Raw genomic sequence first — 17,407 nt, forward strand, 5'->3', positions numbered from 1 at the left:
AGGCGAATCATTTTCCATTGTCGGCCAGACTCGTTTGATTCATTGATTCCGTATACTTTGTTAAAATGGCAATAAATCTGACACCTGTGCTTGCTGGTGTTCTCCCGGGGCCCGTTTTAAGAAACCAAATTAGTATTGACATTGGTCTTAACATTAATTTAGTCTCGTTGACTGATGACAGAAACGACGAAAGTTACGAGTTTCTCATACGCAGTATAATGGAGTGTATGGGAGAAAGTTAATGTTAAGACTATTGTTAAGACGAATTTTGTTTCTGACAATGTGGCCCAAGGCACTATGATACCACTACCCTTGATTTTTTCATGACCAACGATGCTGTAGAATCAAGGCCAGTTGAGTGAAAATGGTTCTACTGAAAACTATATCTACCATATATATATATCGGAATACCTTCCAATAGCAATCAATTCCTGCGCGACCTTAAAGTAAAAATCCCCTCACCCCAGTGTAAAGTTATACTCTCGGCTTTTTGGATAACCGATTCACAAATTGTTGAACATTTAATAAACTATCTCCAATTAACAAGTGTGGCATCTCTAGAAATTCTAGATGTATGGTTCTTAATAAAAACTGACGTAGATTTTATTATCTTAAGCTAGTAACAAAATATCCGTGCTACTTCTTTAAAAAAGATCCAATTTTTGAAGATCTTATATTAATTTCCTGAGGGTGTATCAGGAATACTCTTGCATACTCATTGTCCGTTACTCTGAACTTACGAAAGAGGAAAAAGAGCTCTCGCTACAAATCGAATAATTAGAAGTCTAGTGCTCTAAAACAATAATAAATAGTGTTAGGAATTGGACTAAGTAGGTCCCACACGATAATTAGCTCAAACAGAAAAGACTGGAGTTTCGTCGCACGCTGGTTTATATAAATTTAAAATCAGCGCCTAGGTTATGACGAATGTGCCAAATATCCCACAAAACCACTTAACGTGGCTAACCATGTAACTTGTAATTCAGCCAAAGTCTGTTGCACTTGCAAGCATCAAACAGAGCCTTTCAAGAATGGCGCTGTATAACACATCGCGGAAATCTGTACAAATTGCAAAACATTAAAACTAAAGTGGGATAAGTGTTAACATGATTTTTAAGGGAGGTCATTTTGTTTCCGCTTGTCTGCATGGCTATTTCGTGTTTGTCAATAGCTCATGTGCCATGTATTGTTTTTAACCATATTTCATATGTTAATATTTAAAAATTATAAATACATTGATGTTCTTTCATTTTGTATTTAATTTGCAAATAGTCGATTCATTTTTTCGAAGTGCGGGAATTTTATATGTAATGTTACATATTTGTTCTCAACCATGCTTTATATTTATATTCTAATTATAAATTTATTTCAGAATGAATTGGGTATTCTTTAGCGATTTTAACCTGTTTATATAAACTGCCTAATTACGTTATTATGTGCTTATTATGTGCTTATTATGTGAATTGGGTATTCTTTAGCGATTTTAACCTGTTTATATAAACTGCCTAATTACGTTATTATGTGCTTATTATGTGCTTATTATGTGTTTATTATGTGCTTATTACGTGCTTATTATGTGCTTATTATGTGCTTACGTTATTATGCGCACATAACGTTATTATGTGCGCTATTTTTCAACATTGTTGTCCAGTAAACTTATGAGCCATAACCATGATTCAACCATAGCCATGTGTTCGTCCGTGATTAACAACGCGTTGCATTGTGGCAGTGTTATACAATGTTTTGTTATCAAACTACACTGAATACTATTAAGGGCTTTTAATAGGAGACCCTAGAGTACCCGTACCTTGTTCCTATGATAAACTATATTGGCGGTCAGCACATCGATCTGTATGATGCTGTGCTCTAAGGATAGGTGTCGCCACCGCTCGACAATTCTTTGATCAAGCTCACGGTAATACGGTGGGAAATCATTTCCCATAGGCAGACCGCCACCCTACGTTACCTATAGTGGGGCAGATACGCGAAAATTTTTTGGGTTTTGTGGTAAAAGCACCAAATTTGGCACATATGATGTTAAGGGTATACTAAATAATTTCAGATACAGCGCCAAGCTAAATTTTTTCCTTACGCTCGTGACAATAGAAAACCCAAGATGGTCGCCACGGGATTCTAAATAGCTATTAATTGTTATCTTCGTAAATATTTAACATAAAATCATGAATAAAGTGTCTTTTAATTAGTTATTTGGCTTGCAGAATCTAATGGTGTAATTATTTCAGTGAAAATGCATATATTTTAGGATATGACACAGGTTATTGCCAAAATTAAAGATGGCCGCCGCGTGATTCGTGCGCACTATTTCTCGTGTAGAAAAGAGCAGTTTTCTCGAATTTTTCGTGGCAAATTTCGTCATTAGAGTGCAGAAATGTGCATTGCACACGCGAGATGGATGTCCGATAGACGTCTGGAAATGATTGAATTTTTAATCGGTTTTGTAGAAAAATTGTGCAAATGCGTGGGTTGTCGTAGCCATGGTGACCAGGCAGCTGCGTTTGAGAGTTGAGGGGTACCCGACAAACATGGTGGAATTTCGCATCATAGAGCTGGCAAAAGTTTCGAGTGAAGATTGTACGGTTAATGTGCAGTGATTTTGCATGAATAAAATGCATGCTGCGTGTTTATAGCAACTGTTTACGTATTTTTAATTATTTTCTGTGTGCTGCTCATTCAGGCCTGCTGCCTATGGACGCCCTCTACTGTTGGAAAACACCTTAAAGTCAGCCGTGGGGTGAGTGTTTACGCTATAGAATCACCGAAAAACGTGGTTTTCGAGAACTACTTTCAGTGCAGAATGCAGGAGAGGCATTTTGAACGACTCAGTGAGCAGCGAAAGTTAATTTTTTTGCACAAAATACTCGAAAAAAGTGTAAAAAACCAACATGGTTGCATGATTTGGACGGGGGCATGCTACAATTCTAGTACTAAAAGTAAGACGTACGGCCGAATTCGCTACAAAAAGGTCTGCGTGAATGATTTGGGCAATGAAATTGTAAAATATGCATCCTGCCGAACTCACAGGCTTATTTACGCCATCAACTGTGGTCGTATGCCCGATGATCTTGACGTATCGCACAGGTGTCACGAAACGGGGCGCTGTGGGCTCATGTATTGTACATCCGTCTGCGCTCACACGAACACCGGTTCGCCATCGCGGACGTACCTTTCGTGCAGCATGGCCTTTAGCTGCCTGAGAAGCTCGTGATTTTCGCGCATGGCTGTCTCCGCAAATTCCTGCAGAACGGGTGAGAGCTCGTTGACGGCTTTCTGCATCGTGATGGTGCTCGGCATCGCTACGTCGAGGTGCGCTAAGACATACCGCGTATCGGTGACAGCACCCCCGAAGCTGCTGGCCGCCACTGCGAGCCTCGTGTTCGGAACTGCCGGCCGTGGACCCTTCGAAGCGCCTGTCCTCCTCTCCCCTTCCGTGTAGAGCTTCGTCGGCGCACTCTTGTATTTGCACCCTTTGCACGCCAGCACCCCTATGTAGGCTGCTCCGATGCTCTTGCCAGCCAGATAGAGCACGTGTCATTTACGAAGATAAAACATTTAGGCCTAATTGATATTTATAATCCCGAGGCGGCCATCTTGGATTTTCTATTGTTATGGGTGTTACGGAAAAAATCCAGCTTGGCACTATATCTGAAATCATTTAACTAGTGTACTCGAAACATCATACATGCCAATTTTGGTGCTTTTATTATAAAACCCACAATTTCTTCTAATATTTACACATATACCTGCCCCACTATTAGAGGACAAGCGACCATTCGCTACCTTCAGCGACGATTTAATAGGAGCGGAGTAATTGTTTGTAATGAGCTGTCTTGTACTTATACGCGTTAACATTGCGCGCCAGCAGGGGCGACTAACACACTCACAACACAAAACACTAAAACACAACTCAAGTTAGCAGTCGCCTTCTTGTGCAATTCTATAATCTCGTAATCTCGTATTGGTAGCCCATAACTAAGGGACTCGAATACGTAGTTCTACGTCGTCCATCGGATCGGTAGAAGACACCGCGAACAGCGGAAAAGAAGACTTCAATGTCACAGTTTACTAAAGATGATAAGAAAGAGTTTCATTTAAGAATTACCGAAACAATGAAAGCAAATTCGAATCGGTCCCTTGTAGATGAATTATTAGATTATAGGAATGTTATATCTACGTGCATAAACAACAGGCCTTTCTCACGTTCTCTTTTACGCTTATACGTTCTTCGTATAGTACACGTATACTCGCTGGCTATCGGGTGGGGATTTTGTCTATTTGTCAGCACATTGTTGATTCAGTTGTATACGAATGCGAATGTGTCCGCCGCTGCCTTGCCACGCGAGATTCGGTTACGTACATTACGTAACATGCCCGAGGAAAACGATGTTATTACAGCACTGGTCATATTCCGCCGCAAGTGAAATTTCCGGTCGTACGTTTTAGTCTGTATCTCCGGATTGCGGGTGTATACGAATACACTACAGACAGTCGACAAACGTGCATAGGCCTACACTAGCTATTATAAAAAGCTGCGTTTGATAGCTAGAGTAGATGCAGTAAAATCGGTAAAATTTCTGAAATCTCACGATGTAAACAAACTCAAGTCTATGAACATAATATGTGTTGCGTGCAATCCAATTCTGCCCAATCTACGAATCTGCCGACTGTGTGGCAGCCTCATTGAACTGTAGCACATAAAACCCACGCTGATAAACCTGTCTGGTAAATCGGGATCCTCTTACCTCTTCTTCTTCCTTCTTTCTTTTTTTTCTCTCATTTTTGAATCTCAGGGGGGATATTTGTACAGGCCATCCCCCTTCCTTCAAGAGCAGGGGGGAATGCATCTCCCCATCCCCCCGGGATTTACGCCCGTGTTAGTGACTGCGGAGCGCTGCGCATAGCGCAGCCGCATAGCGCGCGCTGCACGGAGCGGGGACGCGGGGTGCTCGAGTTTGAAAGAAAAATGAAAATAACGCCTAAAAATACCGCATTTCCTTGCACATTTTTCTATATTATATCATATTTTACTTGTTGTTGTTTCATTAAAATCATTATGATTTGGGCAGAAGAAAAATTTGTCATCATACATTCCTTGGGTACTCACACCATTTATTGGCTAATAAGGCCGACCAAAAAAATACCTTTGGTTCGGGTCACCCGCCCGCTCTTCACATTTCGGAGTGAAAAATGTGCGACTGCGGTCACTTTTAGAAAGTTTCAAAAAAAAAAAATTCATATATCCGACTCTTGTCATTTTACTTACCTAAAGAGAGTTCCAAAATATTTTTTATGATGAAAAAGATGCAAGAAAACGTATCGTAAAACGCAGTTTCATGCATGTTTAGAATACCGTCTAGGATGGTAGAAGTAGAGGATATCTTTTGAGCTACGCGATTGGCTGGACTGTTTACAAATACTAAACGTAATAAACAAGATAATACCGGGGCCTTCATAATAATAAGGGCCCTTCTGTTCTCTCTCCCTCTCTTTTCCCTCTTTCTCTCCCTCCTCTCTCTCTCTCACACACACTCTCTCTCTCTCCCTTTTCTCCTCTCTTTTTTTCTTTTTTTAATGTTTGTTTGGGACAGAGGCAAGGGGGGTGTTTAACACCCCAAACATCTCTCTCTCTCTATATATATCTTTATAACATATATCTATATATCTCTAACTCATCTAGCATTTTTAAACACGGTACTGTTTATACCAGTTCTTCTTGGTGTGAAAGCTAGAGTTGTCGAGTTCCATAATTGTTTCTCGTGGACACACACGGCTCACAGGCGCATACCGATCCGCTGTGGATTCCTTTTCTACCTCATTATTTTTCTCCTTCTCTTCTTCTCCTCTTCTTTCTTCTCCTCTACCTCCTTCTCCTCGATTTTTTATGATCGCCGTCATCGGCAATCTCGATCGTCCTCCTCTTTTTCCCTCCTCTCTCTTTTCTCCCCTCTCCTCCTCCTTCGCCTCTCCTCCTCATATTGTTGTTATAGTCGTCAGTATCGACCGACGATATTTACTCATTTCTATCGCCGTCGTTGTCGTCGTCGCCACGGATTGTCTTCATCTTCCCACATGCTGTTTTTTGTCTTCATCATCGGCGACGGCGGGAGAGCAGCCTTTACCACGTCCATAGTCCTGACCGTCTGCAGGTCGGTCGCTCGGCACGCGGCGGCGGCGGGGGGGGGGGATGCTAATGCGCGTATCCAACCTGCGTCAGCTGCAGCGCCGACGTGTGCGCGCCGATGCACGGCCGACACAGGCAGCTGCTGGGCGCGGCGACGTTCACGACGACGTAGCGATGCCGACGCTTATAGCAGGTGAGTTTGACGCGCGCGACGCGCTGCCCGCTCTCCTGGCAGCACTTGCACGAGCGCTCGACGTGCACGGAGTTGGGCACGAGTTCGATGAGGCGCACGTAAGACGTGCATGTACCGCCGCAGGCGAACGACGCGAGGGGGTAGAGCCGGCAGCCGGGCACGCGCACGACGTGCAGCACGCGCCGCAGGCGGCACTCGGAGCGCGTGCCATTGGCGACCGTCGACGCACGAGCCGAGGCAGCGGCGTAGACGACGTTGCCGCACGCTATCGGCGGCGACAGCGAGCGACTGCCGATGGCGAGGATGAGCGTCAGGAGAAGCATGGGCGCGGCGTGGCCCGACGACGACGTCGGCATCATGGCTGACTGCTGGTAGCGTCGCGTCGTCGACGAAAAGCGATGGGCGCGAGCGACGCTGGAAGTGTCGGAGCTAGCGAGCGGTGGCGGCAATGCGCGCGCTCGTGGCGGCCGCGGCGGCGTTCCTTTGGGCTGACCGAGTGACGGCGCACCACCTCATAATACTCTGAGCGCTGTCTGGCACGATATCTCACGCACGGTTGATGCTCGCACGGACGCACGCACGCAGGCACTGCGGAGTCGCTTCCGTTGTGATACAAAGTGATTACGTTCCACGCGCACACGGAGGTGGACAGCACATCAACGAGGCGTCGGCGATTTTGGCTCTACCTGTCCACTGCGCCGCTTATAACCGACGATCGACGCCGGCGCCAGCCAATCAGCTCGCGTCATCGACGACGCAGACGCGCCAACGCGACGCTGTGATTGGCTGTGGGCCGATGTTCACGAGGGATCGGAATGCTTCGGTGCTTACCGGCGCGAACAGCTGTGGTTGCAACTCGCCGCTCACGGTAGCTATACGAGCGTCTTACATCCAAGGCGACATACACCGATGCACAGAACAGGACATCGAGCCTCACAGACACGACATCGAAAGCTGCACGGGTGAGTGTACTAGTATTTCTCACTTATATTAGCGGCGGGGGAAAAAAAGAGGCAGCGGGGACGGCGATGATGCGCGTTCCCGCGCATGCGCAGATGTGATAAAACGTGTTTCTCTTTCATACGTTGGCGATTAATGCTTCGATGCACGATGTCATACGCAGCAAGAGAGCTAATACTCGGGCGCTACTTAGTGAGTGCAAGATGCATGTCCGTTTAAACTCTTAAGAAAGCTTGAACAATTAATAAGTTACGTTAAGTTGATAGCAATTAAGCGCGTTGATCAACAGTAGGCACAATGTACACATGTCTGCTATATGCGCGTGTCAATATGTGTGCTATGTGTATTATGTACTCGCACGTTTGCGCGACGTTTCATATATGCGTTCCTCTTTGTGTGCGCATTTCAGAGAAGCTGACAAAGCATTCTACAACGGACACGTCATATTCACGCTGAGTAAGTTAATAATGATGCAATCACGCAGGTAGTAATAACGTTCTAGAAGAATCAGAATATGTGCAGGTTCGCTCGTCGGGCGAGCGCACTGCCTATACATGCAAGTTATTGCATCATACATGAGATTGCCCCTGGCTACGTAGTTCATTTTGACATGACATCCGCACCGCAAGTATTTGACACACACGCATGCACGTACGCATGTAATTACATTCACGCGCCCACTTACATGCACGCAGACTTCCACACATTCTACCAAGAGCGTATTAAGAAGCCTTCTTAATACGCTCTTGATTTTACACACACACAGGCACGCGCATGCACACACGAACGGACACAGGCATGCACTCACGCATGCACGTACACGCACGCACGCACGCACGCACGTACACGCACGCACGCACGCACGTACGTATACGTACACGTGTAGCCCTGCTATCAGATCGTGACTCTAACTCGACGGTCAGTGATCGTAGACAATGATGGTCGAAGACGTCTTGTACAATACAGACAGGTTTTATTCAACACATATGTCGCGACATACACCCGCACGTCTGTACGCGCTCGCCACACCCAGACCCTCTCTCTCGATCCTTCTCTCCCCTTTTACACGTATCTACTTATGCCATGCTGTCACGTCTTAGCGGAACCAATACTAGCCAGGCCAGTGTGCTTTATCGCTCTGTATATAATTCCGCCGCCTGGGTGAACGTGTTTGGACATGTGCCGATGGGTGACTGCTCGCTAGTCCGACGGCCCAATAGTCCGAAAGCCCACTAGTCCGAAAGCCCACTAGTCCGAAAACCCACATAGTGTAATTGCGGGCCGTATCCATTCAATAGTAAACCAAGAAATTGTTAATAGAAGGTTTTTTTATTGATATGTATTCAGATCCATGTTTGGAAGATTTTTAGCTTTGTTGGCACAGCGCCAACTTTGGGGAAATTTTTTGGGGAGCTAATTTGCATAATTAACGTGGCCAAATAAAAGTTTTTATCTAATAGGCATAGCATCATATGTGATAGCTCTTTTCTATATAAGTTTCACCCAGCGAATCCATTTCTGATGTTACTTTCGCGATTAATGGTCAGGATCAACCTATAAAGTCAAGGTCAAGGTCACTTCGGCTCAAAATTACCCTAATTTCACCTACAACGGTAACTGACTGAAAATTATGTGTTGCTGTGAAGGTGTATTGAGTCCCCGTATTGATTGTTGATGATAGTAATGATTATTATCATTGTTGATAAATTAAAATAATGCCTGGACCATATGGGGTCAAGGTTACCATATGGGGTCAAAATACAACCTTTTAACTAATGGACTAAATCATGTGTGATAACACTTTTCTACACAAGTTTGACTCAAGGAATCCCTTTCTGATGTTATTTCCGCAGTTAAAGGTCACGTTTAGCCTATAAGGTCAGGGTCAGGATCACTTTTGGTTCAAAATTGACGAAATTCGCTGAATTTCCGTAAACCAAAATTGCCACCATAATGATCATTTTCAGGTACAATGTGATAGAGTGTTATCATAGACCACAAGATGAGAGGCACGGGATATCGTTTAGCCAATTTATTCTGTCACAATAGTCTATCCGATCACAGAGTAACGCATCATGGTCATCCCCCAGGTGCAGAAAGAGGCACGGGAAGTAACGAAATCGAACAACCTCTTCTACGATCTTGGTAACTTTACCCATAGCAACATCATTAGCCAGACCAGCCATACTCTACTGCGTCTCGTATTAGCACTTGTGTCAAATAATGAGGTAACTAAGCAGTCCCTCAGCCTGGCCCAGTCGATCCAAAGTCACATCACTGGCTGCCACAACCAGACCACTTTGGGTCTAGCTGTCAAGATCCATCACATGCACGGAAGCTCAGAATTGATAAAAGAATTGTCGCATCACAGCTATGTAACATAATCTGCGTTTCCGTAAAAGCGCTGCAGCATTTGGGCGGACCAACAGTGTGGCGCTACATCAGGCTATGGGGCTGGAAAAGAGGGGGGGGTCATATCTGGATGTCATATTTGGATGGATGGACAGCCTCGACCTACACATCTACACCCCCAATGGACAGAGGGACACACACGCCATGGCACAGGAATTCCAGCAATCTCATCGATGTGGTATCATAATGAGGGATTGTGCGCGGCCAAGCATATCAACACTGATAATACCCCGTTTTTGAAAAGCTGCAGCTTTACCCTCGACTCCTGGAGCAGGTGATGCCGGATTGGCTCTATTGCACGACACTGGCAAGAAACAGGGTGCACCCACCTGCTCTCTCACATGTGACTAGCGGGCCAAGTTTTAAAGAAGTCATTCATACCCAGGAAAGCCTGCATCGTGCCCAGGAGAAGGATGAGCAGTGGTTGTTTAACGTGTTGGGTAAAGAAGGTGCCACTGATGCGGACCTGATGGCAGTTGGGCAGCAATTCTTTGCAGCATTGTATGGACAACCTGCAGGCACCTCCATGACTCATGCTCGCTACAATCTATACACCCGTAAACGTGGGAAACCACTGCGCATCATGTCACTGCCGCCAACAGACAGAAATCTCTACCACCATGTGCGTCGTGCCCACCCTTTGGAAGGCTGCCGAACATCAGGGTCTTCCAGATGTCTCCATCTCAGAGTATGGTTGGGAAATAAAGGGTGGGATACCTTGTCCTTGCATTGATAGTGGCACACTGGGACCACCGTTTCTAATGAATGTGATCTGCTGATGCTGTCGAGCAATGGGGTGGCATGCAAAGAAGCTAAATGTAGCTGTCAGCGTGAAAAACTCAGCTGCACAAACTACTGCCTCTGCACAGCCGGTGAAGCGTGCTGCAACCCATTCACCAAGAAAGAGGCGGATGATAAGGATTAAGGATGATGAGCATGAGTATGATTATGAATATCGGAGTGAGGATCAAGAAGACGACGAGCTGGAGGGTTGATTTTCAGAACAAGAACATCTGTGTTCAAATCACGCACAAAATTTATGTGTGCAATAGTCATGTTTCTTGATGTTTAAATATCTATTAGTCATTTGATTTCGTCTTAAATATATTTAATTGCAAAACTTGTTCACAAATGTTGGTTGCTTTACTGACTGTCATGTTCATAAGGCAGTAAATGTATAGGGTGGAGTATATTTCACTTAAAAATACGTGTTTAAAATGAATAAATAAACAATAATTATTGTGAATGTTATAAATCTTGATAAATTTTAGTGATTTTACCTTGACCTCTAATGCAAGACCGTGATCCCATATGGCCCATACATTATTAGAACTTATTAAAAATAACAATAATAACTACTTTGCAACATTACCATTATCTACAATTAATATTGGGACAGTAATTCCGATGGTGGCAATTTTGGTTTACGGAAATTCAGCAAATTTCGTCAATTTTGAACCAAAGTGATCCTGACCTTGACCTTATAGTTTAAAACGTGACCTTTAACTGCGGCAAAAAAACATCAGAAATGGATTCCTGAGTCAAACTTTGTGTAGAAAAGTGTTATCGACACATGACTTCTAGTCCATTAGTATATAAAGTTGCATTTTGACCCAATAATGGCCATATGGTAACCTTCACCCCATATGTGCGCAGGCATTATTTTTAATTTATGCAACATGATAAGTAATGCATTACTATCATCAACAGATCAAATACGGGACTGCAATACACCTTAAACAGCAACCGCATAATTTTCAAGTCAGTTACCCGTTTAAGTAAAATACCGGTAATTTTGGAGCCGACAGTGACTCTGACCTTCTGGACTTTATCAGGTGATCCCTGACCTTTTAATCGCGACAGGTGACATCAGAAATGGAATCACTGGGACAAGCCGCCATAAACGAAAATGAGTGCTATCACACCGGCATGATTCTAGAGGCCTATTAGTTACAAAAGTTGTATTATCACCATTAGTATTTACGACAAATTAGGCTAAAATTGAAAAATGTTTCCCCAACCAGTTTAGCGTTGTGTCAACAAAGCTAAAAATCCTTCCAGACACGCTGGAGAGAATTCTAAACTATACAAATTTCTTGTTTGCCTATTCTGGGCAACTGCGACTAACAGGGGAATGGGTACGATTATAGTCTGGAATGGTCTTAAAGTTAATTATATTATTTATTTTTTAACTTAATTAAATTAATTATTAATCGTATAATTTCAAATTTTACTTTTATTTTAATGTTGTTAATCTTTACTTAATTTTTAATTTTAAATTTAACGTGATTGCGGCCATGATACCGAGGCTCGCCGAGGATTGACACTGTGTCTTACCAATCACACGTCTACGCCGCCCCCCTTATCTCTAACTTTTAGTACCAAGTACTATTCGAGCATGGCAATGCGCGGGATCTCAGAACTAGGGCATTCTGCTAGGCTAGAACGGTTTCTAGCGATAGGAGTTTGGCATGCAAAAAACGAAAAAATAAACGTCGTTTAGCGCAAACTACGACTCGCTACTGATTTTCGTTGGGCATTTTGGCATCTCTGTAATAAGCCTATACCAAGCCGCCGTCCTTCTTCGTTGATGGGCATGAATGCGGCGCGTCAACCGATCGTAACACGCGTTTACTCGCGTGTAGTGTGTCGGCGAGACTGTTTGCTTTTCGTATATAATGAAGAGGGGGGTAAGGGGGGTAACTGTTCGACAGTTCACAGTGAAAATAAACTGCTTTTCCTCCATTCAGCAGTTGAAGTAAATCGCGCTCTGTCAACAAGATCAGCGTAGGGATGGCCGGCGCAGAGGGATCAATCCCAGTTTAAACAGCTCAAAATTTCAAAGGACTACAGTAAGATACAGGTCCTAGAAGTATACAAGTGTACTTCTTGACTCAACAACACATCTGAAAACATCATAAAATATGGCTTGCCGCAGTAGTCATGCTTATACCATGTTTGTGGTATGTGTGTGTGTGTGCAGTGGCGTACAGCAGTATTTTTCGAAAAGGGGGGTGTTAAGGGAGCACGCGAAGGGGGGTCTGGGGGGCTCTCCCCCACAATTTTTTTTCCGAATTATCGCAGCCGCCCTCAAGACTGCGCGGTTTTCTGCGCGAGCAAAAGGGTCCCGGACCCCGGATCCCCACGCCCTCCTGTACACGATCTGGAAACTGTAGACTACTGATACCCGTGGTGCGCTTGCACTGACGGGTGGGGTCCCGGGGTATGAGGGTTCATGATTCATTCAAGCGCGTACGCAAAATGATTTTTAGCGCAATCTTGTGTGGTACGCATCGACTTACGTGGGTTGCTTAGTTCGATTTATCAACAAGGCAGTTATTTAGTCAATTTGCGTCACGATTTTCGCCGTACGCAAGCGAGGCCATTTTTAGGTGCGATTCCATTCAAGCAATCTTATGTAAACGGCTTTGCGAAGGGAGTGTGTAATGTGTCCAAGAGAAGAGAAGCAGAGAGAGGGTGTGCGTGCGTGTGGTGGTGTGTCAGGAACGAGAAGGAGAGGGAGTTGTGCGTGTTTGTGTTTGTGTATGGTAGAGGAGATGAGAGATGAGAGAGAGGAGAGAGAGAGAGAGAAGAGAGAGGAGAGAGAGAAGAGAGCGCGCGCGAGCGGAGCGAGAGCGAGAGAGAGAGAGAGAGAGAAGAGAGAGCGAGAGAGAGAAGAGAGCGAGAGAGAGAGATATAGCGCACGCGCGAGCGAAAGCGAGAATGCGAGAAGAGATAGGATAGGAGAGAGAGAGAAGAGAGAGAGAGCGCAAGCGAGAGAGAGAGAGAGACGAGAGAAAGAGGAGAGAGAGAGAGAGAGCGCGAGAGAAACAGAGAGGTGTGTGTGCTCGCGCGGGCGGTGTGTGTGAGAGAGAAGAGAGAGAGCAGAGCTGTGGCGTGATTGTGCTGTGCTGTGCTGTGCTGTGGCTGTGTGTGTGTGTGTGTGTGTGTGTGTGGTGTGTGTGTGTGGCGTCGACGTGTGTGCCGTGCGTGGCGTGCGTGCGTAGACGTGCGTGCCGTGCGTAAGCGTGCGTGGTGTGCGTGGCGTGAAGAGAGAGAGAGGAGGTGTGCGTGTTGTGTTGTGTTGTGTTTGTCTTTAGTGAAATCAAATAATTTATCCTGATTACTAAGTACACCTAACCGGAACAAGTCGACAAACGTGCAATAGGCCTACACCTAGCTATTGATAAAAAGCTGCTTTGATAGCTGAGAGTAATGCAAAGTAAAGGATCGGTAAAGCAATTTCTGAAATGCTCACGATGTAAACGTACTCAAGTCTAGAACAATAATATGTGTTTGTCCCGTGGGCAAATCCTAATAGCTGCCCAATACTACGAATCTGGCCGACTTGTGTGGCAGCCCTGTCATGTGAACTGTAGCACATAAAACCACGCTGATGAAACCTGTCTGGTAAATCGGGGATCCTCTTACCTCTTCTTCTCCTACTTTCTTTTTTTTCTCTCAATTTCTGAATGCTTTAGGGGAATATTTGTACAGAGCCATCGCCCGGCTTCGCTTCAAGAGGGCAGGGGGAATGGCATCCCCCAATCCCCGCGGAGGAGATTTAACGCCGCAAAAGTGTTTAAGTGACATGCGGAGCGCTGCCATAGCGCAACGCGCATAGCGCGCGCTTGCACGAGCGGGGACGCGGGGTGGCTCGAGTTTGAAAAGAAAAAGGGGTGAAAAAATAAGACCTAAAAAAATAAACCGCATTCCTTGCAGCATGTTTCTGATATTATATATATTTTACTTGTTGTTTGTTTCATTAAAAACCTCATTTATGATTGGGCAGAAGAAAAATTTGTCATCATAACCATTCCTTGGATACACAGCCATTTATGGCTAATAAGGCCGACCCAAAAAATACCTTTTGGTTCGGCGTCACGACCCCCGCTCTCACATTTCGGAGTGAAAATGTGCGACCTTGCGGTCACTTTAGAAACTTTTCAAAAAAAAAAATTTTATATATCCGACTCTTGTCATTTTACTTACCTAAAAGAGAGTCCAAAATATTGTTTTAATGATGAAAAAGATGCACAGAAAAGCGTATCGTCAAACGCAGTTTCATGCAATGTTTAGAATACCGTCTAGGAATGGTAGGAAGTAGAGGACTATACTTTTGAGCTACGCGATTGGCTGGACTGCTTTACAAATACTAACCGTAATAAACAAGATAATACCGGGGGCCTTCCATCATAATAGGCCTTCTGTTCTCATCTCCTCAGTCTTTCCCTCTTTCTCTCCTCCTCTCTCTCCTCTCAGCACACGACTCTCCTCTCTCCACCTTTTCTCACTTCTTTTTTTCTTTTTTTAAGTTTTGTTTGGGAGCAGAGGCAAGGGGGTGTTTAACACACCAAACACCCCCCCCTGCTACGCCACTCTGTTGTGTGTGTGTGTGAGTGAACGGTGTAATATATGATATATACTAACTATTATATATATATATATATATATAGTTTTCCATTATGTTCTTCTGCAGCTAGGGGGTCCGGGGCAATGCCCTCGCGGGAATTTAAAAAAAAAATTAGCCTATATTGGTGCAATTCTGGTGAATTTGAGGCCATGTGACCCGGTTCTGGAAACCGGTGCAAAACCGGCCTAAATTCCGAGCGCCTGACATGGCATTGATTCACGAGGAAAGAGACCTCTTATTCACAGTTCACAGACTAAATAAAAGCTAAATCACGCTTCACGCAAGGTGGTCCATTCACAGTTCACAGACAAAATAAATTGCAATTCACAGTTCACGAGGTATAAAAACGGCCGATCACGTTTCACGAAAATACCCTTACCCACCCTCAATGAAATGCCCGGCCAATGCATTTCGCATCGAACAAGAAAATTTTCTGCATTTTCACTCGCTGTCGGAAGTGAACGAGTGCGTCATTCATTAATTGAACAATTCAATAAAACACACACAATGTTCGAAGCACGTGGCTAATGTTTACATGCCACAGCGCCATCTCTTGGATGTTTTATACGTAAATATGGGGATTTTCAATAAAATAATGCGTTTTTAAATGTATTTACCACGATTTACGTATAGAAACTATATGTTATTTTTACTGATTTCTCCGTATCTTTCCTTGAAGTTTTCATCGTCTTTCAATGCCTTTTGATAGGTTTTCTGCGTGATTATTATTTTGCGCAGGCACTCATTTTGGAAATCCTCCAACATTTTTACTTCTTCCTTAGTAAAGTTAGTCCATGTTTCACTGTTATTTAGGAAGGAAGGTAAAACTGTGCATTCATATAAGTTCACTCTTACTTCTATAGTATGATTTCCATAATTTTGCTCTTCTGCCCATGATCATATTTCCATCATCATAAACCTACATTTTTCAGTTCGGACTCTTATCATATCGTTATAACCTCCTATATCAATAATTAAATTCCCCAAGTATAAATATTTGGTGCATTTTTTTATTACTTGGTTGCCTATTAATATATCCTTCTCTATCCTTTCTTTGTTTGTGAATTTTATAACCATTGTATTTGTTTTGTTCATATTAAATTCTTATCTTTTTGATTCAGCTAATCTGGAGCATGACTGAGCGATTTTTGTTACTGTTTTATAATCTCCAATTCCTAGAATATCGTTCATATATAATCATTGTCATCTTCTAAAACTACAGACCATCCGCTGACCGCTGTGGAGACGTGCGCCGGGCCTCGAATTTGGCGCACGTCTCCACTGCGGACAGCGCTTCATACTTCATATCATACGTTTCATCCGCGCGCAGCGCTTAGAATCAACAGCAAAGCTGTGCCACGCAATCTTGTATTATGTCTCTCTAGACATATTCGTAAACATCCGTAAACATTTTCAACCAATGATATCGTTGTTGTATTCTACTCAACGTTTTAGAAAATCCTAAATGTCCGGAGTAAACATGGTCGTGAAAAAGTTATATAGTTATAGGTGGAGAAAAGTGCTTTAATATTTCGCTAAGTAATACGCTCGTACCTTTCAAAGCTAGTTTAATACGAAATCTATCTATGCCGACACAAGAATTTGTTTCACTCACCCGCCTCGAACAAAGGCTACTCTACAGTACGTATCTACAAGGCGTACGTACGCGCGTACATGCACATGCACAAACGTACGTCGATGCACAACCGCCCATTAGTTGACGCACACGCGCGCGGCCAGCGAAATTGTTTTTCCCACTCGAGTTCCGGACCCACCATAGATAGTGTTTTGTAATATATGGTTCGTATATATATGGTTGGATTATAGTTAGTGTTAGGGTTCGCGTACGGGTTAGGGTTAGGGTTAGGGTTAGGGTTAGGGTTAGGGTTAGGGTGTATTCATTTTACATTGTTGCTTCGAGGAAGTCGAGTGAATGGAGTACGCTGATTGGCTGTGGTCAGGAACTCAAATGGGAAAAACAATTTCGCGCACGGCCAGGCGGACCGCACAGATGCATGACTCATGAGCACGTGCACACGTGCACCGAACCCATGTTACAACAAATATCTGAGTGCTAACTTCCAAAGCCCTGCAGAGATTGTGCACGGCCATCCTCTCCGACGTCAACAGCATACGTGCAAAATCACATGCTGAATTCCGCTCACCGGTAGTAGCAACCTTGCGTAATTTACGGGAATGCGGATCTAACAACTATACAAAAGCGGTGATTTGTGAGAGAGAGAGAGAGAGAGAGAGAGAGAGAGAGAGAGAGAGAGAGAGAGAGAGAGAG

General features: G+C 44.1%; 1 protein-coding gene across 2 annotated transcripts in view; it reads left to right on the top strand.

Moving 5' to 3' along the window:
- Nucleotides 1-7,180: 7,180 nt before the first annotated feature.
- LOC106816319 (partner of bursicon-like) overlaps nt 7,181-17,407 on the top strand; it is a 14,142-nt gene continuing 3,915 nt past the window's right edge. The window contains exons 1-2 of one of the 2 annotated variants that reach the window (XM_014820904.1): nt 7,181-7,294; nt 7,702-7,748. The gene's annotated coding sequence lies outside the window, so the exon portion shown is untranslated. The remainder of the gene's footprint in view (nt 7,295-7,701; nt 7,749-17,407) is intronic. The other variant, XM_014820911.1, reaches the window with a different exon arrangement.

The sequence above is a fragment of the Priapulus caudatus genome, unplaced genomic scaffold (assembly GCF_000485595.1).
Source record: "Priapulus caudatus unplaced genomic scaffold, Priapulus_caudatus-5.0.1 Scaffold31, whole genome shotgun sequence".
NCBI classification, from domain to species: domain Eukaryota; kingdom Metazoa; phylum Priapulida; class Priapulimorpha; order Priapulimorphida; family Priapulidae; genus Priapulus; species Priapulus caudatus.